Raw genomic sequence first — 20,871 nt, forward strand, 5'->3', positions numbered from 1 at the left:
TCATGTTACAAGAATGTCAAAATAGCATAAAGCTTGCAAACTAATTCTTCATTTATATAAAATTAAACTCAGGATTTTAAGATTTAAAAAAAATAATCCAATTGTCCTGTTGTGACCTCCCATGCAGACAGTGAACACAGACTACCAATATAAAGGCATTAAAGCAGTATATATCACAGAGGACTAAATACCTTGCAACCAAGAATTTTAGGGAAGATTGTTTTAAAAACTGACTCCATATTAAAAAGCACAAAGAGATGATTTTAAAGGAAAGTCAAGAACACTTAAAAACCCTACTTATTACTCATTCATTTCATTCAGTCCTAATTAAATTGTTCAGATTGAAATGTCTATTACAACTGCTTAAAAACATAGATTCTCTGTAAAAACAACTCAAAGCTAAACCACTATGCTCATTAGGAACAGTAACACTTTATTTTAAAAAGAGAACAGTTATTTTTCTGAATTTGCCCAAAAGCATTCCTTGTTTTCTTTCCAAGAGTATTCGTCTTCATAAATCTCCTGGAAATATAAACAAAGAATGGGAAATATTGTGGGAGTCTGCTACATACAGCCACAAGCCAGGCCAAACAACTCAACAGCCATCCTGCTGTTATTTACTGATCACAACAGGACTACGCAGCACTTAGCTGGCAAACAGAAAAGAGGACAGCATCCTTAGAACATACTGACTTACATATGGGCAGATCCTGAACCTTGGGCTGAACCCCATTAAATTTAGAAGGGCCCATCTATGCTGAAGTCACTTCAGGAAAGAGATCTAGAAAAAATTATGCAAAAGCTGTAGAGTACACGGCACTCGTGTCTGAAACACTGCCCTTTTTATATGTTGCTGTGTTAACCTACTGTACCATCATATTTAGGAGAGTATTTAAGTGTATATAAAATGTCAATATTAAAAAAATAAAAATTACAATACCCAAAATACAGTAAGTATTACATCTTCAGGACAGACTGAACTACCCAATAGCAGTCCAGTCCTAAGCAGCAAATTCAGCAGGGCTCCGAGCCCCTGATTATTCTTTCTGAGACCACAGAACTCCAGTCTCCTGAAAGAGGTATCAGAAAAGTGGAGCAATGTGGAGAACATCACTGTTACCACACACCAAGTTTTGCCTGGGAGAGAAGGCAGAGGTAATGCTCATTACTTGCATGCAACACTGTTGTTATGCAATGAGACTCTTTCTAGACCCGGGCTGGTCTCTCCACACATTGTTGTGTGCCCATACTAGCTTTGGGACCTCTGCACATCCCTTCATTGTGTGCTGTTGCTTAATGCTTTGTGCTTTCTCAAGGCCACAGGGATGAGGGGAAAAAAGAAAGACAAGAAATGCCAATTTACTTGCAAACTGCAACGGTGTCCAAAGCAGAGCTGACTCAAGGCTCTTCCACAAGCCTGTGCAGAACTGAATTTTTGCCACCCAAAAGAGAGCTCGGGGCTCCTTCACTTTAAGCCCAGGATGGAGTTAAGAGGAAAAGGAGCTGGATGGTACAGGCAAGGGAGGGCCTCCCAGGTGCTCTACCTGCCACAGAAGGGCCTGGCTGCATTAGAGGAAACTCACTGGTGCTAGACATTGGCATCCTGTCAGGAGCCACTGCTGCCCATAATGCTTCAGCTCCTTCCCTTAAGAGCAGCAGCAGCCTCCAGCCCAACTGTCTGGCACAGGCCTAGAACCAAATTTGTCCCAAACATACCTTTTTCCATATTGGGATAGACACTTTTAAGGTGTTGATGCAGTACATTACAGCTTCAAGGGATTCTGCTCTGTGTGGAGAGGAGACTACAATAATTACATTTGCTTCAGTTATTGGAACCACACTAGGGAGAGAAGAGGAACGACAGCAGCTTTAGCTAATGCTTAACATCAAGAGCACCAAAACTTGTGGCCATGCCACATCAATATTCTGGCCACATGCTCTCCTGACTCATTCATACTGAGCAAGTGTCAAGCCATGTCCAAAAGATTATACACTTTTTAAAAGAAAGAAAACCACAACCAAAATCAGTACCGGAAGTGAGAATTCCATGCTTTAGAATAAATAAACCCACCAGCCATAGGCCTTTTTCATCTATTCTTTTTTTTAAATAAAGCCTATGGAATTAAGAGGAGAAAATTGCTAACTTGCAACAATGCATAGGAAACTCACTGGAAGCTGGCTTAATAATGAACAACAAGAAGTCAGGAATGGCCAGTTCTTATCTGAAAACCTGAGAAGTCATCTCAGTTTGCACAAGAATTTGTGAAAGAAGAAATTAAGTGCCTCAAACTATGCAGATTTTACAACGAAACTTAAATTTTGACAAAATCTGATTTCAAATTATGAAGTTTTTCCTGTTCAGTGTGTTGCTTTTTCCAAACTTAGTTAATAGAAGTAGCACAACGTTTTGTTTTGCTTCTCACAAGGGTAGTATTCCCAAAAGCTGCCTCCCAACCCTCCCTCTATAGTAAGACTCTTCTGGCAAACAGCTCAGAGGAAAACTCTAAGCTTAAATGCTTTGAGCTGCCCTTGACAGAATTGCTCTCTTTGTTGACTATAGAGGAAATCTAAAGAAACTACCCCTCAGAGGCTAACATTACCCTTTGCTATCACCTCCTAAGTTCCTTCTGCTGAGAGAAAAGGAAACAAGCATTTGTAACACACTCTGCAAATTGTCCTGGGTTCAGTTGGGATAGAGTTAATTTTCACAGGAACCTGGGAGGGGGCACAGTTGGGACAGCTGACCTGAACTAGCCAAGGAGCTATTCCATACCATGTGACATCATGCTCAGTATATAACTGGGGAGCGGGCTGGGGGGGGGGGGGAGCTCTCGGCTTTCGGTGAGAGAAGTGGCAGAGCGTCGGGTTCCGGGTAGTGAGCAGTTGCACTGTGCATCACTCGTTTTGTATATTTTTTATTAGTACCATTGTTGTTGTAACTTCTCTCCTTGTGTTGTGCCAGTAAATTGTCCTTATCTCAACCCTCGAGGTTCCGTTTTTTTTTTTTCTTTTCTCCTTTCTGATTCTCTTCCCCATCCCACCGGAGGGGGGCGGGGAGGAGTGAGCGAGTGGCCTCGTGGTGCTTTGTTGCTGGCTAGGCTTAAACCACAACAGTCCTTTTTGGTGCCCAACGTGGGGCTCAAAGGGTTGAGATAATGACAGATCTGGCCAGAACGTGTTTAAACAAATTTGTTATACGCATTTCTTATATTAGTTAAATAGTCACTAGTCACAATGTTGGTTCATTTGTTCACATGGTGGCATCATGTAAGTTCTTATATGCTCTATGTATTCCCTGTGGTTATGTTTATCACCTCTGGGAGAGGGATCAGGATTATCATTTTGCTAGAATGGGCAATGTCGACTTATGAAATGATTACATCACTGGTCATAAGGTTAAGCTGGTATCTGTATGCAGCACTGATATCATTCCCATACTTCAGGCACCTTCTATCGGAATTTACTGGTAATCACACCCAATCAATGGGGAAGTCAAGGGGGGATACTTCCCCCTGTTTGTTCACCTCCCTTCTCTCCTTCTGACTAATTACAACAGCTTTTGAGAATTTTGAATACCCTTGGCATGCACAAGCCAGCATGCTGTTCCTGCTATGTCTCCTGAATATGTTTCAGGTCTTGTTTAGGGCTACAAAAAAGTTTCTTAAGAATACCACCAAGAGATCTGCCCCAAGGCTGCATATTCATGGGTGGCACGGCATGTGGGAGAACATGGGCAGGTATCTAGACAACTTCTCACCTCCAGAACACCTGCAATACATTGATGACATCATCGTATGGGGCAACACAGCAGCAGAAGTTTTTGAGAAAGGGAAGAAAATAATCCAAATCCTTCTGAAGGCTGGTTTTGCCATAAAACAAAGTAAGGTCAAGGTACTGTTACGGATGCACAACTGACCAAATCCAATAGGTGTTAAAACTCAGATTTATTCTTCAGCAAAAGTTAGTTAGAAGTCCGGTAACATTTTACAAAACCACAGGCTCAATGATGTAAAGAGAATTAATGCTACACGGCCGACTCAAGAATCCCCAAGATTTAAAGTGATGGCTCCAAAACACGCATATCACTCACCTAAAAGCTGAGGGCTCTCTCCCTCGAGGAGTTACCTCGGGCAGTGACCCCGACCCAAGGGGGAGTCCCCGACTGCAGACCCGCTGCTCCGAGGAGAGCTGCCAACATGTCCTCCAGCAACACCCCGTTTATACCCCTGTTGAATCTGACCTGTGGTCATTTAATCCCTATTGGCCAGGAGGGTCACCTCAGCGTACCTGGCGTGTCTCAATTGGCCAGTTCAAATTTCAACCTGCAGCCTCCAGGGTTTCCTTCCCCTTCTCCCTGCCTGGAGAAGTTTCGTTTCCTGCTGGCGGGATGGGGGAGGTGGAATGTACTGCCACAATCCACCCCGTGACCACAGTCATGATTCGACTGGTTTTCTTTGGAGTGGTGGTACAGTCACCTCTTGCCTCCAAAGTTAAAAGGGGGTGCAGTTGGTGAGTTTGATGCTCATTGTGGGTCATCGTTCCCTTCTGGTCTAGAATTAAAGTGGAATATTGAACACAGGAATATTCAGTGTATGGACAGTTTTAAGGAGTATACTTAACCGTTAGTACAGGCTTCACCACCAAGCGTTTGATAGAACTTATTGCAATATAGATTACAGTAATCATAACTACAAGCATTATTAAAGATTGGAGAAGGCTGGTCGCCCACCTCATGAAAGAAAATCCAAACATATAAAAACTTTTCTCAACCAGTTGGTCCCTGGTGCAGAAGCAATTGCCTCCGGGTCTCTTGCCATATTCTCTCGTTGATTTAGCCTTGAAGCCACATTGACACATTTGGAGTGAACACAGCAGTTGTCCATTGACATGTTCAAAACTTTACATATACCCTTCTCTTTCTTTGGCATCTAATCCAATACAGCCCAATTTTTGATAGTCATTTTACCGATATGTTATAACTGATAGTTTAAGAGTCCCCAAATTGTCAGATGTAATCTTGGCTAAGGTTGATAGTTGTAAACTCAGTTCTAGAATGCTCTATTGATGTTCCTTGAGTACCATACACAGTTGCCCCCATGGAATTTCAGGGCGTAGTGTAGTACCATTCCAACTCCACCCCGTGATCCCATGGGTTAGTTGGAGGATATAGTCACATCTGGTGTTTCATACTGAACTAGCATTTACTGCACCTGGTGACCAACTATAAACAACATGAGTATAACCTCCTCCCCCATCCAATCTGAACCTCCAACTATAATTGTTACATTGCTCTCATGCGAGCTCAAGGACTCGGGATATATTTATGTCCATCATTTTTGCCACGGCACTATCATCCAGATCTTCACCATCCATGCCTGCCACTGTCATCACTGTCAGCAAAAGGACTGGAATGACTTGGTCCTTCATGGTCCTGTAAGAAAGCACAAACTAGGCCTCGGTCTTAAACCGGATCACAGGGTTAGAAGTCTGGGATTATCCACCGGGCACTGATGCTCCCATCTAAGACTTCCCAGGCATACAAGCCTCTGGGTTTTGCTAAGGTCATAGGAACAATACCAATGGAGGGCAGCTTGCCCTACCTGTTCCTTGTTGTCCCCACCAACCAGGATATTATCTATATATTGATATATGTGGACATCTGATGGTACTTCCACAGCATCAAGAAGCTTGGCTAAAGCATTGTGAGCAATAGTGGGGGAGTGCTTATATCCCTGGGGAAGTCGATTAAAAGTGTATTGGGTCCCTTCCCAAGTGAAGGCGAACTGGGGTTTGTCCTCTTCCCTTAGGGGAACCATAAAAAACATATCCTTGACATCTAAAGCAGCCATCCATGGGTGGGCTGCAGCCTGTATTGCTGTTACTATTGAGGTGATACTTGGGACAACAGAAGTTAATGGTGGGGTATTACTGTTCAATCTTCTATAATCAATTGTTAGTCGCCACCTTCCATCTGATTTACGGACTGGCCAAACAGGGGAATTGTAAGGAGAATGTGTGCAACTGATGATCTCTCTTTTCTCCAGATCATTAATTACTTCCAAAATGCCCTGTTTGGCCGCGGCTGGAAGTGGGTATTGAGGGACAGGGGTTACTTTAGATTGCGGTAGTGCAGGAGCAACCTGCAATGTTCTCACATGAATAGCCTCTGCCTCCCTGCCCCCAAAGCTCCACACCCTACCATTGGGTAGATACCATTGTCTGCCTGCCAGCACATCAAATCCCAGTATATTTCCCTCATAGGGGCTTAAAGCCACCTCCACAGCTGTCATTCTTTTTTCCCCAGGTAGCCAAAGTTGGGTTCGAGCTATGGGGCATTTTCCTGTCGCCCCTGTTACTCCTCTAATGTTTATAGCCTTTCTTGATGGCCTAATTCCCAGCTCACTAGCTTGTCGTTCATTTAAAACACTAATTTGGGCTCCTGTATCGATTAAGAATTCCAAACTTATCCATTTTGGGCCCACAGGAATGTGTATATAAGGCTCTTTATCAGCAGAGTATTCACCATGTAGCAGAGTATTCACCATGCGGATTGGGCGGCCTGAACCCCAAACCGCAGCTCCTAGTTTTTAGCCCTTCCAGTTCCTCTCGCAGTGCCGCGAAAGGGTCCCGTTTCTCTTCCCAAGGGGGCGGGGTTGCTGGCGCTTCCCTTTGGTCTCTAGCTTTCCCCTCCAGCAATCCCACTCCCGGATGTCGTCAGCGGACTGCCCGTGCAGCACGGCTCGGGCTGCCCCCAGTGCCGGTGCCTTCCGCCAGAGAGCGTTCCTTCCGGGATCGTAGTTCCGACACGACTGCCCGCGAGTTCGAGACCGCTCGGGGCGGGGTTTACAACCGGCTGCCCGGACCTTCCTGCCGCCCTCCGTGCCACCGCTCGGCTCCGCCCATCCCATCTCGCGCCCGTGAACTACTATGCTGTGCTGTACTTCCGCCCAAATCATCACATGCGCAGGCAGCCTCTGGGGGTTCTGCTGGTTGCGCTCAATGACCCCCAGAATTCTTTCTCTGAGGGACTGGACGTGTATCTTTAAAGCATCCAGCAGACCTCTAATAAAGGGTCTAAGGTGGCAGGGGTCCACCGGGGCAGTCATCGGTATCCCTTGCTGCCCTCTATCATACATAGGATGAACACAGGCGGCCTTTTGCACTCCCTCTGTTAACTCCGACAGTCCCTTTACCCGGATAGTAATAGGATCTCCTCTCTCCTTGGGGTCCGCACCCCCAGCCCAATAGGCTACTCGGGATGTTATCGACTGATCACCCGCCGGTCCAGCATTCAGAAACACTCCCGGTCCCCAGTAATTTCTTGCTTCATCATTACTCAACAGTATCCGATTCCCCCCCCATTAAAGAAACTCTCCACAAATACTCAGTTTCGGTTTCGCCCGGCTTGCGCAAAAACTTAGCTTGTAAGTCGCTGAGTTCGGGTCCCGACCGAGGGGCCGTGCAAACAGCGCTCCGGGGGCTCCCACCGTGCGGACCCGCGTGCCCTTCTGTTTCAGTAAGGGGCCGCACGTCCCTTTCCTCCAATTCCACCTTCAGACAATCTATTTCCCCTTGCCTTTTAGCAGAATCACTCTTTCGGTTCTGTGCTTGAATCAAGCAGGCGCCCAGGAGGGCACACACACTGCCTTTGCCGTCTCGAGTACTTCTGCGGCATAGTTCTACTCTCTCCACGACCGTTGCTGGGTCGGACCACTTCTCCTTCGCCCACTCCAGACCTGGGGGAGAAGGGCTGCAGCCGTGCCTCTGTAATAATTCCTCCATTAACACCATCCTGTTACCGAAAAGCTCGGAATGAAGAACTTATCAACACCAATTTAGTGTAGATAAGCAGACACTTCTTTATTGACGGCCGGGTGCGCGGGCGAGTCCTCTCACGAACCACGCACACCTGTCTTCAAAACAATACACCTTATATTAAGACTTATCGATACATATTCATTAGATTTCCAAGAAAAGTTATACATATTCATTAGATTTTTGGGAAATCATTAGCATACGTGAATATCTTTTACGCAAGCGTAGTGAAGGTCTCTCCGAGGCGTGGTAAGTCTTGGAGGCGGGTAGCTTTTGACCAGGAGGTGTGTTTTGGTATTATAATGAAGCAAAGTTCGTCTAAAGTTCATGATTTCTTCATCGATGTTATGGCAACAGGTGCAATCCATCCTTTTTGACAGTAGCTATGCAGTTATCTCTAACGGCTCTAGCCAGGGACCTTCCAGGAGCCTTGTACCGCACATTCTATCTTTAGGGATCGGCCGCTGTGTTCCAAACAGGCCATTGTCAGGTAACGTACTGAACGACTCTTACACCACCCCGTTGTCAAGTATTTCTTTATCCTGTTCTCTAAGTTCTAAATGTTCCTACTAGATGATTTTAGCCAATTTCTCTGGCCTTGATATGGGGCTATACAGGGGATTTCACAGCAGACACTGGTTGGTGGTTAAATATATAAAATACAACATACATATGATTTTGCTAAAATATTAAAACTAAATATGATTAATTCTAACTAATAACAAATTAATGACAAATCAGTAACATTTCCCCCCTTTGAAAGTGTTGAAAATTATTTCAATACTTTCACATCATCTATCTAATATTTATTTATTATTTATTCTGAGAGTCAATATTTGTTCGGCATATACTGGTGGTGGAATGCATTTTGGTGGAACAATTGGAACCTTTCTCATGATCATGCAATTTTACTGTAATTCTATTGGTAAATTGTTTCTCAGACATTTTTTTTCAGGAATGCTAATCAATTGTTTTGTTTTTACTTGTCTTTTTGTTCCTGATTATCAAATCAGTCCAGGTTTCTACTATCATTATCTGCTGAACTAATATAAAAAGAACAAACACAAACAGATATGAAAAAATTAGACATGTTTCAGAGTCAGTTTTAAAGTCTTTGGATTCCGGCTAATAATCTTTTCATGGAGTAGGTGCCTTCTTCACTTGAGTGTAGTGTAATCTAAACATCCGATTCTGTAATTTTAATAGCCGTGGAAGGTGGTTAACAGTATCTGGAAGGGTCCTTTTTAACATCCCTGCAGGGGTTTTGGAAGTCCACGTTTTCACATAGACATAGTCTTCTGGTTGTAAGTCATGCACTGGAACTTCCAGGGATAATGGTCTATTCTACACCACTGCTCTCCGAATTGCAGTCAAAGTTTTTCCTAAGGAAAGCAAATAGTTATACACATCTTGTTTTCTTTTACCTGCATGTTCGGGTTTGGTTCTGGAGATTTCATAAGGTTTCCCATACAATAATTCATAAGGACTGACTGAGGTTCCACTCTTTGGCTGTATTCTGATTTGTAATAATGTCAATGGAAGTGTTTGAGAGGTCATTTTAAATTAGTCTCTTGACAAATTTGCTTATTTGTCTTTTAAAGGTTTGATTCATTCTTTCTACTTTCCCACTGGATTGTTGGCCTCCATGGGGTATGCAAATCCCATGTGATACCCAGAATTTTTGTTAACATTTTGGACCACTTCTGCAACAAAGTGTGGACCTCTGTCAGAAGAAATTCTAATAGGAACTTTAAACCTTGGAATTATTTTTCGTAGTAACCATTTTACTACTTCTTTTGTTCGTGTGGAACGACAGGGAAAAGTTTCTGGCCATCCTGTAAAAGTATCAACCTCCACCAGGATGTACCGATACCCATTCTGTCTAGGTAGTTCTGAAAAATCTACTTGCCAATAATCTCCAGGCTCTGTACCAGATTTTATTCGACCCATTTGAAACCTTTTTCCTGATTATTGGATTATTTTTCAAACATACTTCACATTTTGCAGTTATTATTTTAGCTATTCCTAACATTCTGAGTGATACCACACTTGTTTTTGTAAGGAAGTTACCTAAGGCCTCTGTTCTCCGGTGACACTCCTGATGCTTTGTTTGAATTATTTTTCTCAATCAAAAAGGGTGTAACTATTACCTGTCTTTTAGGTGTTACTCACCCATCCGGCTAGGTTTTTCTTAGCATTAATAATTGACCTAGCTTATCATCCTCCTCTGAGTATTTTGGTTCTTCCCTAGGGAGAGTTACTGTTTTGGAGGGAATTAATGCTATTTGCAATGCTCGTTTTTTTGTTACCTTTCTTGCTGTTTGGTCGGCTAAATTATTTCCAGTGATTTCTTTTGTGTTTCTAATTTGATGTGCTTTACGTGTATGATTGCTACTTGATCTGGTTTTCTGAAACTGTTTGTAATAATTGTAAAATTTTCATCTTGGTGTTTAATATTTGATCCCTGGGAGGACAATAATCTTCTTTCTTTCCACAATGCTGCATGGACATGTACCACTCCAAAAGCATACTTTGAATCTGTCCAAATATTTACTTTTTTCTCCTCACTTAGTTCTAAAGCTCGAATCAAAGTAATAAGTTCTGTTTTCTGAGCTGAGGTGGTACTTGGCAATGCTTCTGCTTTTATAACTGTGGTGTCTGTTGTTACCGCATATCCAGTGTATCGAACTCCTTGTTCTACAAAGCTGTTACCATCTGTATACAGGTCTCAGTCCGGTCGCTCCAATGGTACATCCTTCAAATCTTCACGACTGGAATAAACATACTCAATAGCAGCCAGGCAATCATGTTCCAAATGTCCTTCTTCCTGTATGGAACTTAAAAACACAGCTGGATTTGCCAGGTGAGTTGCTTTTTAAAAATTACATCATCTTGTTAATATTACTTGGTACTTCATCATTCTGCTCGGAGATAGCTAGTGTCCCCCCTTTGTTCTAGAACAGTTTTCACCATGTGTGGGACATAGACTGTTATTGTTTTTCCCAAAGTCAATTTCCGAGGTTCTTGTATAATCATCACTGTTGCAGCCACTGCTCTAAGACAATTTGGCCACCCTTTACTCACTGTGTCCAGTTGTTTGGAGAAGTAGCCAACTGGTCGTTTCCAGCTCCCCATCTTCTGGGTTAACACACCAAGAGCCAGGTGTTGTCTTTCATGAACGAACAGCTGAAAACCTTTAGTTAAATCAGGGAGGCCTAAAGCAGGTGCAGACATTAAAGCGCGTTTTAACTCTGTAAAGGCCCTTTGCTGTTTTGGACCACACACAAAGGAAGAGTTCTTTTGGGCCTCATATAACGGTTTAGCTATTAGACCGTAGTTCATGATCCAAAGACGACACCACCCTGCCATTCCCAAGAACGCTCTAAGTTCATGGATATTTTTCGGCTCAGGTATACTACAGATGGTTTCTTTGTGATCTTTTCTCAATTGTCTCTGCCCTTTCGAAATCTCAAAGCCCAGATATATCACAGTCTGACATGCTATTTGAGCTTTCTTCCTGGATAACTTGTACCCATTTAGTCCCAGAAAATTTAAGACATCAATGGTTACCTGTATGCAGGTAGATCTTTCTTCTGTAGCAATCAATATGTCATCCACATATTGTAGAAGTAAATGTTCAGGTCTTGGTTTGTCCTGTTTCCAGATTTCAAGCTCTTTTGCCAGCTGGTTTCTAAAAATTGTCAGGCTATTTTTAAATTCTTGGGTTAGTCTTGTCCATGTCAGCTACATCTTTTGTCCAGTTTGTGGATTTTCCCATTCGAAAGCAAACAACTTTCTGCTTTCCTTCTCCAAGGGTATGCAAAAGAAAGCATTTTTTAGATCAAGCACTGTAAACCACTGATGAGTCTCCTTTAACGCTGTTAACAATGTAAAAGGATTTGCAACTACAGGATATATGTCTTTGGCTATTTGATTCACTGCTTTCAAATCTTGCACTAACCTGTATTCTCCCGAGGGTTTTCTAACTGGTAAAATAGGAATATTATATTCAGATTCACATTCCTCCAAAATTTTATACTTCAAAAATTTGTCAATCAATTTTTTTTTAACTCTTGTTTAACTTCTGGTTTAATTGGGTATTGTTTAATTTTTACTGTTCTTGCATCTTTTTTTTTTTTTTTTTTTTTTAGATCTCTTTTTTTACAGGTGCTGTTAATTTTGATTTACCAGGAATATCTGTTTCCCACACTGTAGGGATCACTGCAAAATCTACCTCTGGTGAATTTCCTGCTCCTCCACTTTTTCTTGTATCATTAGGATTTCTCCTGTTTTTGACTCGGGTATCTTCAAAAAGAGTTCTCCTTTCTTAAAAACAATTTGTGCATTTAATTTAGATAACAAATCCTTTCCTAACAAGGGTATCGGGCATTCTGGTACATACAAAAATTCATGTGTAATTATTTTATTTCCAAATTTCATATCCAGAGGTTGCAGGAATGGTCTGTTTTCTTCTTTCCCTGTTGCTCCTATTATGTTTGCCGTTTTTGTTCCAATTTTTCCTTTATAAGTATTTAATACCAAAAATGTGTCGCTCCTGTATCTATTAAAAATTTGACTTCTTTTTCTCTCAGCTTCATTGTAACCAGAGGCTCAGCTGGGTTCCCCTCCGGTCCCCTTCATTTATCTAAAATCATCAATCTGGCTACCTCCTTCTGAATATTTTCCTCCTTGAACACTGCACATTTTTAGGACAATCTTTTCTCCAATGTCCTTCCTCCTGACACAAAGCACACTGATTTACTCCTAAGGGGGTGTTAAAATTCCGATTGCTAAAATTCATAAATCTTCTCCGCCCACTGTCACTTCGTCCTCTTCCTCTACCTCGTCTTCTGTCTGTTGTTCCTGTCATTACGGCCAGTAATCTATTTTCTCTGATTTTCCTTTCCTCTTTTTCCCTGTTATTATATACTTTCCATGTTGTCTCCAACATTTTTATTCAAACTCCTTGAATCCTCTCCCTCCAGCTTCTGAAGTTTCTTTCTTATGTCTGGTGCCGACTGCCCTATAAAAATCAAAGCCAACTGTATCTGAGCCGCCTCTGTTTCTACTTTTAAATCAGTATATTTTCTGGCAGCTTCCTTCAATTTTTCCAGAAGCGCTGAGGGAGATTCATTCTTATCTTGCCTCACCTCATATAATTTAGACCAATTCAAAGATAACATGTTTAACTTCATATAAAATCTATTTCTGATACCGACTCAGCCTTTCTCTATGTTCCACGTTATTTGGATCCCACTGCGGATCCCCAGACAGAAAATTCTGTTCTAATGTTCCACCTATTGTCCCACTCAATACTGCCACTTCTGCCTGTGCTTTGCCAGTTTTTAGTACCATCTGCTTTTCTGTATCATCCAATAAATTATCCAAGATCACCTGTAAATCACTCCAGTCTGGATTCTGCGTTCTAATTATAGTATCCACTACTCTGCCAACTCTCTCAAGATCTTCTCTATATACTCCAGCTGCCTGCTTCCAAGCCATCAAGTCCACAACTAAAAAGGGCACCTTTACATACACTGGTCCATCGTTACCAGCTCCCTGCCGCAAGGGAGCTATTGTTTGTGCCTGTTGTCGGGTCCTTCGAGAAATGGGGGTATGAATCACAACTTCAGATGGTCCTTCCTCTGCATCTTCTATTCCACTGTTTTCTGGTTCTTCCATCTGTTCCCTATGCTCTCACCTCCAATTCCTTCCTCTCCTGGGAGGGGATATATTCAACTCTGGCCTTTCATCCTCTTTGGGGGCAATATCACATGCCAGACAACATTTCTTCTCTTTCTTATTATCAAAAGTTATAGCCATTACCAAATTGTCCCTACTAACTAGCTTGCACTCATTCTGCAATCTCGTCTCTCTGCCTTAAGTAAAAAAAATAAATCCACATAAGGTACTTCACTCCATTTCCCCTCTCTTCTACAAAACAACATTAACTGCAGAATGGTGTTTATAATTCAGTGTCCCATTCACGGGCTACCTTTCCTGATCCTCTAATGTATACAGAGGCCACCAATGATTACAATATTCAATCATTTGATTTTTTACGTAAATCATCATATAATTCACCCTAATGTGCCAACAAACATCCCAACGGAGATGTTTCGGTATCTTTCCATCAGTGGACAATTTCCCATACTCTTACTCTTAAATATTTGGCAAATGCCATTATGTTATACCCAATACCAAATATCTAGTAAATATATACAAATATCAGAAATCAATAATCAATTGTCAGATGTTAAATACCAAACCAAATACCAAATGCCAAATATCAAATACAAAGTTTCAAATACCAAATGCATATATCAAACACCAGATATTAAATAAATACAAATAACAATTGTTGCCAGGTAATGGAGTCCACCTACTTGCCTAGGGCACGGACAAAGCCGACTTCCCTAAGCAAGAGTCATAACCAATATCCCCTGGCAAGATTATTAACCAGCAAATATATTCACACTTTATAACTTCCAACTTCAATAAGAAACACTATAATCGTTGCCAAGACTCACTTCATGCTCAGTTGCACATCCCACAGTTACAACACTCACGATACTTCCAAGTACACAATATATCTCACTTTTTTTTCCTTTTTTTTCTTTTTTTTTCTTTTTTTTTCTTTCCTTTTTCTCTTTTTTTTTTTTTTTTTTTTTTCCCCCGTTCCTTTTTCTTCTTCTAGAATTTGGGACTCAAACCCAAAATTTCCAAAATGCTTTTGAAGCTGGGACTCTAACCCAGAATCTTCAAAAGCTGTGGGACTCCTTCCCACTTCCAAATTGTCCAACCCAGCAATAGCTTTCGCTTATGTCTTACGGGCAAGACGCCTAGGCTTCCACTTCCTTCAGGATCTTTTGTCCAACCTTGCGCAGCTTTCGCCGCGTCTGACAGGCAGACGATACCGGTGGGACTCTAACCCACTCAGGGGACTCCAACCCCAAACAATACCGGTGGGACTCTAACCCACTCAGGGGACTCCAACCCCAAACAATACCGGTGGGACTCTAACCCACTATCCTTAATATTTAAAAGAAGTGTCTTACAAAATCCAGGGGAACGTCGCAAAGAAGCCTTAGGGATCGGGGATCGATGGGTATCCCCGAGAAATCCTCGGTGCCGGCAGGAACCGATCAGTCCCCGACTCCTCCGGTCTCTCTCAGCGAGGTCCCATCTGGGTCGCCAAAAACTGTTACCGAAAAGCTCGGAATGAAGAACTTATCAACACCAATTTAGTGTAGATAAGCAGACACTTCTTTATTGACGGCCGTGTGCGTGGTTCGTGAGAGGACTCGCCCGCGCACCCGGCCGTCAATAAAGAAGTGTCTGCTTATCCACACTAAATTGGTGTTGATAAGTTCTTCATTCCGAGCTTTTCGGTAACAATCCTGCCGACTACGCCAATTTAAAATGTTACGGATGCACAACTAACCAAATCCAATAGGTGTTAAAACTCAGAATTATTCTTCAGTAAAAGTTAGTTAGAAGTCCGGTAACATTTTACAAAACCACAGGCTCAATGATGTAAAGAGAATTAATGCTACACGGCCGACTCAAGAATCCCCAAGATGTAAAGTGATGGCTCCAAAACACGCATATCACTCACCTAAAAGCTGAGGGCTCTCTCCCTCGAGGAGTTACCTCGGGCGGTGCCCCGACCCAAGGGGGAGTCCCCGACTGCAGACCCGCTGTTCTGAGGACTACCAACATGTCCTCCAGCGACACCCCGTTTATACCCCTGTCGAATCTGACCTGTGGTCATTTAATCCCTATTGGCCAAGAGGGTCACCTCAGCGTACCTGGCGTGTCTCGATTCGCCAGTTCAAATTTCAAACGGCGTCCTCCAGGGTTTCCTTCCCCTTCTCCCTGCCTGGAGAAGTTTTGTTTCCTGCTGGTGGGATGGGGGGGGGGGGGGGGAGTGTACTGCCGCAGGGACCTGCACGGGAGATCCAGTTTTTCGGAATAAAATGGCAAGACAGGCGTCGTCAGATCCCCATGGACGTGATCAACAAAATAGCAGCTATGTCTCCACCGACTAATAAAAAGGAAACACAGGCTTTCTTAGGTGTCGTGGGTTTTTGCAGAATGCATATTCCAAATTACAGTCTGATTGTAAGCCCTCTCTATCAAGTGACCCGGAAGAAGAACGATTTTAAATGGGGGCCTGAACAACGACAAGCCTTTGAACAAATTAAGCGGAAGATTGCCCATGCAGTAGCCCTTGGGCCAGTCCGGGCAGGACAAGATGTTAAAAACGTCCTCTACACCCCAGCCGGGGAGAATGGCCCTACCTGGAGTCTCTGGCAGAAAGCACCTGGGGAGACCCGAGGTCGACCCCTGGGGTTTTGGAGTCGGGGATACAGAGGATCCAAGGACCACTATACTCCAACTGAAAAAGAGATATTGGCAGCATATGAAGGAGTTTGAGCTGCCTCAGAAGTGGTTGGTACTGAAACACAGCTCCTCTTAGCACCCCTACTGCCAGTGCTGGGCTGAATGTTCAAAGGGAGGGTCTCCTCTACACATCATGCAACTGATGCCACGTGGAGTAAGTGGGTCGCACTGATCACACAATGGGCTCGCATAGGAAACCCCAGTTACCCAGGAATTTTGGAAGTGATCATGGACTGGCCAGAAGGCAAAGATTTTGGAATGTTGCCAGAGGAGGAGGTGACGCGTGCTGAAGAAGCCCCACTGTATAATAAACTGCCAGAAAATGAGAGGCAATATGCCCTGTTCACTGATGGGTCCTGTTGCATTGTGAGAAAACATCGGAGGTGGAAGGCTGCTGTATGGAGTCCTACACGACAAGTCGCAGAAACCACTGAAGGAGAAGGTGAATCAAGTCAATTTGCAGAAATGGGAGCTATCCATATGGCTTTAGACATTGCTGAAGAGAGAAGCGGCCAGTGCTCTGTCTCTATACTGACTCATGGATGGTGGCAAATGCCCTGTGGGGGTGGTTACAGCAATGGAAGCAGAGCAACTGGCAGCGCAGAGGTAAACCCATCTGGGCTGCCGCACTGTGGCAAGATATTGCTGTTCGGATAGAGAAGCTAGTGGTAAAAGTATGTCACGTAGATGCTCATGTACCCAAGAGTCAGGCCACTGAAGAACATCAAAACAACCAACAGGTGGATCAGGCTGCCAAGACTGAAGTGGCTCAGGTGGACCTGGACTGGCAACATAAGGGTGAGCTATTTATGGCTCAGTGGGCCCATGACACCTCAGGTCATCAGGAAAGAGATGCAACATATAGACGGGCTCGTGATCGAGGGGTGGACTTGACCATGGACACTATCGCGCAGGTTATCCATGAATGTGAAACATGTGCTGCAATTAAGCAAGCCAAGCAGTTAAAGCCCCTGTGGTATGGAGGGCGATGGCTGAAATATAAATATGGGGAGGCCTGGCAGATTGACTGTGTCACACTCCCAGAAACTCGCCAAGGCAAGCGCCATGTGCTTCCAATGGTGGAAGCAACCACCGGATGGCTGGAAACATATCCCATGCCCCATGCCACCACCTGGAACACTACCCTGGGCCTTGAAAAGCAGGTCTTGTGGTGACATGGCATCCCAGAAGAACTGAGTCAGACAACGGGACTCATTTCCCAAACAACCTCATAGACACCTGGGCCAAAGTGCATGGCATTGAGTGGGTATATCACATCCCCTATCATGCACTGGTTTCCAGAAAAATCAAACGATACAATGGACTGCTAAAAACTACACTGAGAGCAACGGGGGGTGGGACATTCAAGCCACCTGGTTAGTTAATACTATAGGATCTGCCATTTGGTCTGGCCCCGCCCAACCAAGAGTTCCACATACTGTAGAAGGAGATGAAGTCCCTGTAGTGCGCATGAAGACTATGTTAGTGAAGACAGTCTGGGTTAGTCCTGCCTTGGGCAGAGACAAAGCCATCCACGGGATTACTTTTGCTCAAGGACCTGGGTGTACTTGCTGGGTGATGCAGAAGGATGGGAAGCCCCATGTGTACCTTGAGGAGATTTGATTTTGGGAGAGAATAGCCAGTGAATTAGGCTGTATGATGTTAACTGCTAAATAACCTGCCAATGTATGTCATTACATCTATAGTGGCTATATGCCATATCAAGGGTATTACAGTAAGAATTACCCAAATGACTGAAGGATGGACTTTGAAACTGAGCCAAGCGCAACAGTGATGGAACTTGAACTGGTGCCCAGCAGTGTCCTCAAGATCAACATCTTCAACCTGCAGACCAAGGGCATGGGTTGCACCAAATATACCAGCTGCAAGCTCTGGAGGCAGCATGCAACAATCCAACACCACACACCATCTCTCCTGTCCTGAAGGACTGTTACAACAGATGGAGCCCCAAAGTCATGGATCAAATAAACTCAACGGACACGTTAGAGTGATGGCCCATAGACTAAGGGAATGCTATTCGTGTGTGTGTAGGTGTATATATATGTATCTCAAAGACAAGGAAAGTGGTGGTGATTAATTGGAAAGTGTAGGATCTGGGCATGATGTAGATGGTATAGAATAAGGGGTGGATAATGTCCTGGGTTCAGCTGGGATAGAGTTAATTTTCACAGGAACCTGGGAGGGGGCACAGCTTGGACAGCTGATCTGAACTAGCCAAGGGGCTATTCCATACCATGTGACATCATGCTCAGTATATAAATGGGGAGCGGGCTGGGGGGTGGGCTCTCTCTCTCTCTCTCTAGGGGAAGTGGCAGAGCGTTGGGTTCTGGGTGGTGAGCAGTTGCACTGTGCATCACTCGTTTTGTATATTCTTTTATTAGTACTGTTGTTGTTGTAACTTCTCTCCTTGTGTTGTCCCAGTAAATTGTCCTTATCTCAACCCTCGAGGTTCTGGTTTTTTTTTTCTTTTCTCCTTTCTGATTCTCCTCCCCATCCCACCGGAGGGGGGCGGGAGGAGTGAGCAAGTGGCTGCGTGGCGCTTTGTTGCTGGCTGGGCTGAAACCATGACACCCACGGGCTGTAGTTCTTCACAAACTGCTCCAGCGTGGGTCCCTTCCATGGGGTGCATTCCTTCAGTCACAGACTGCTCCAGCGCAGGCCTTCCCACGGAGTCACGGTCTTCTTTGGGGGCATCCACCTGCTCCGGCGTGGGGTCCTCCACAGGCTGCAGGTGGGCATCTGGTCCACCATTAACCTCCATGGGCTTCAGGGGGACAGCCTGCCATCTCACCACAAGCTGCAAGGGAATCACCTCCTCTGGCGCACCTCCTTCCCCTCCTTCTTCACTGACCTTGGTGTCTGCATAGGTGTTTCTCTCACATCCCACTCCCCTCTCCGCTGCAGGTTTCCCCTTCTTAAATATGTTATCACAGAGGCGGTACCACCATCACTGATGGGCTCAGCCTTGGCCAGAGGTGGGTCCGACTTGGAGCCGGGGAAGCTTCTAGCAGCTTCTCACAGGAGCCACCCCTGTAGCCCCCTCCCCCGCTACACAAACCCAATACAGATCTCAATCCCTTCTCTACTTTCAAACCATCACACCAGCATCAAGGTTCCTGCAGTCTAAATATGGATTCAAGGAAATGCTACCAAAACACACATTTTGAAAAAGACTATTTCTGAAACTTAGCTGTGCAGCAAGAGCTTGATCCTGCAGCTAGCTTTACTGCATTGCAGTTTATATAGACTCTTGCATATCCTGCAGCTATGTAAGCACAACCATGCACCAGACAACGGATTAATATTCGACTTGCAGAAGGATGTGGTCTGGCCATACATACCCAAGTCTATGGTGCACTGCAATATGTTTGACTGATAGCCATTTCTAACATCTCTGCAGATTTTCTTTATTTCGGTGTCTGCCATTGAAGTATACACTTCATACTCTAAGTGAATCACTTTTTTCCCTTCAAAATTATTTCTCATAGTACCTAAACACAAATAAGTTATCAACCAAAAGCACCAATATATACTGAGTAAAACCCAGGATCTCCCACTATAGCCAAGGTCACCACTGTGGAAACATAAATGACCTCCCCTAATCATGGCTGCGTAAAGAGATTCTTTGAACAAGAAAAATCTATAATATACAAGGAAGAATGTAGTCTACAGATTTTACAAGTCTGCAATCTGTAATGCCCAAGGCTGGGACATCTTCTGTGGCAACTGCTAAGGCACTACTATTGCATTTGCCCATGCAACATTTAAGTGCTCAGTATTTAGGAGACCAGTGGCACTAAGGTTTGAGCACAAAGAGGTTTCAAGATCTGTACCATGTACATTAAGCAACAGGACAGAGCCATCAGCCTTGACCTTCACCAGCCCATGGGTAAAATAGTACTTTGCTTTCAACCAAGATCTGAGTTGCAGCAGCTTTCATACAGGTGTGGATCTGTGGTTTGCATAGCCACAACATCCCACTTCCCACCTTGAATAAGCTGTATCGAAGGGGATGGGAGAATAGCTCCCAAGCAGTCCTGTACTCCAGAGCTTCTGTCCTGTTCAGCCCTAGGATAGCCACACCAGCAGGGAAGCTTCTCACCACTTTGTCCCAGTGCAACTGTTTAAGAGCTGCCATGGTCTTGTTCTAAATAATTCAGAACGTGTTTTCTAAACGTCCTGGGTTCAGTCCAGGAATTTATTTCTTTGAGAAGCACAAGTTTGGGGTGTGGACAATCTAGGTTCCATTTATTAGACTATTAACACACCCAGAGATCCAGCTCAGAAACATTAAACTCACCAATGAACAGAGACACTGCCCCACAGTATGGTTAAATGACCAGCTCTGACACTTCATCTACAGATTGCTTTTCAGACTTGAGCTGAATAAAATCTTTTGGCACATCTTCACTTACACCCATAGCTCACTAGAAAGGCTGAAACCAAACAGACTTTGTTGTTGTTTTGGTGATACTAGCATTTGGCAACTTCAGTGCTGATGCCCCAATTTATTCAGAAAACAGGCACCATCTACTTACCCCAAGAGACCAGTCTCCATGGCAAATTCACTTCTCAGCAGACTTGCTGAGAGAATATTAACTGCAAATATCAAGTGATGACCTGGTTTTT

At 43.9% G+C, this 20,871-nt stretch overlaps 1 pseudogene; it reads right to left on the minus strand.

Annotated features, from left to right (window-relative positions):
- Nucleotides 1-408: 408 nt before the first annotated feature.
- On the minus strand, nt 409-20,663 carry LOC121233014 (annotated as a pseudogene).
- Nucleotides 20,664-20,871: the final 208 nt, after the last annotated feature.

The sequence above is a fragment of the Aquila chrysaetos genome, assembly GCF_900496995.4.
Source record: "Aquila chrysaetos chrysaetos chromosome W unlocalized genomic scaffold, bAquChr1.4 W_unloc_3, whole genome shotgun sequence".
Lineage (NCBI taxonomy): Eukaryota > Metazoa > Chordata > Aves > Accipitriformes > Accipitridae > Aquila > Aquila chrysaetos.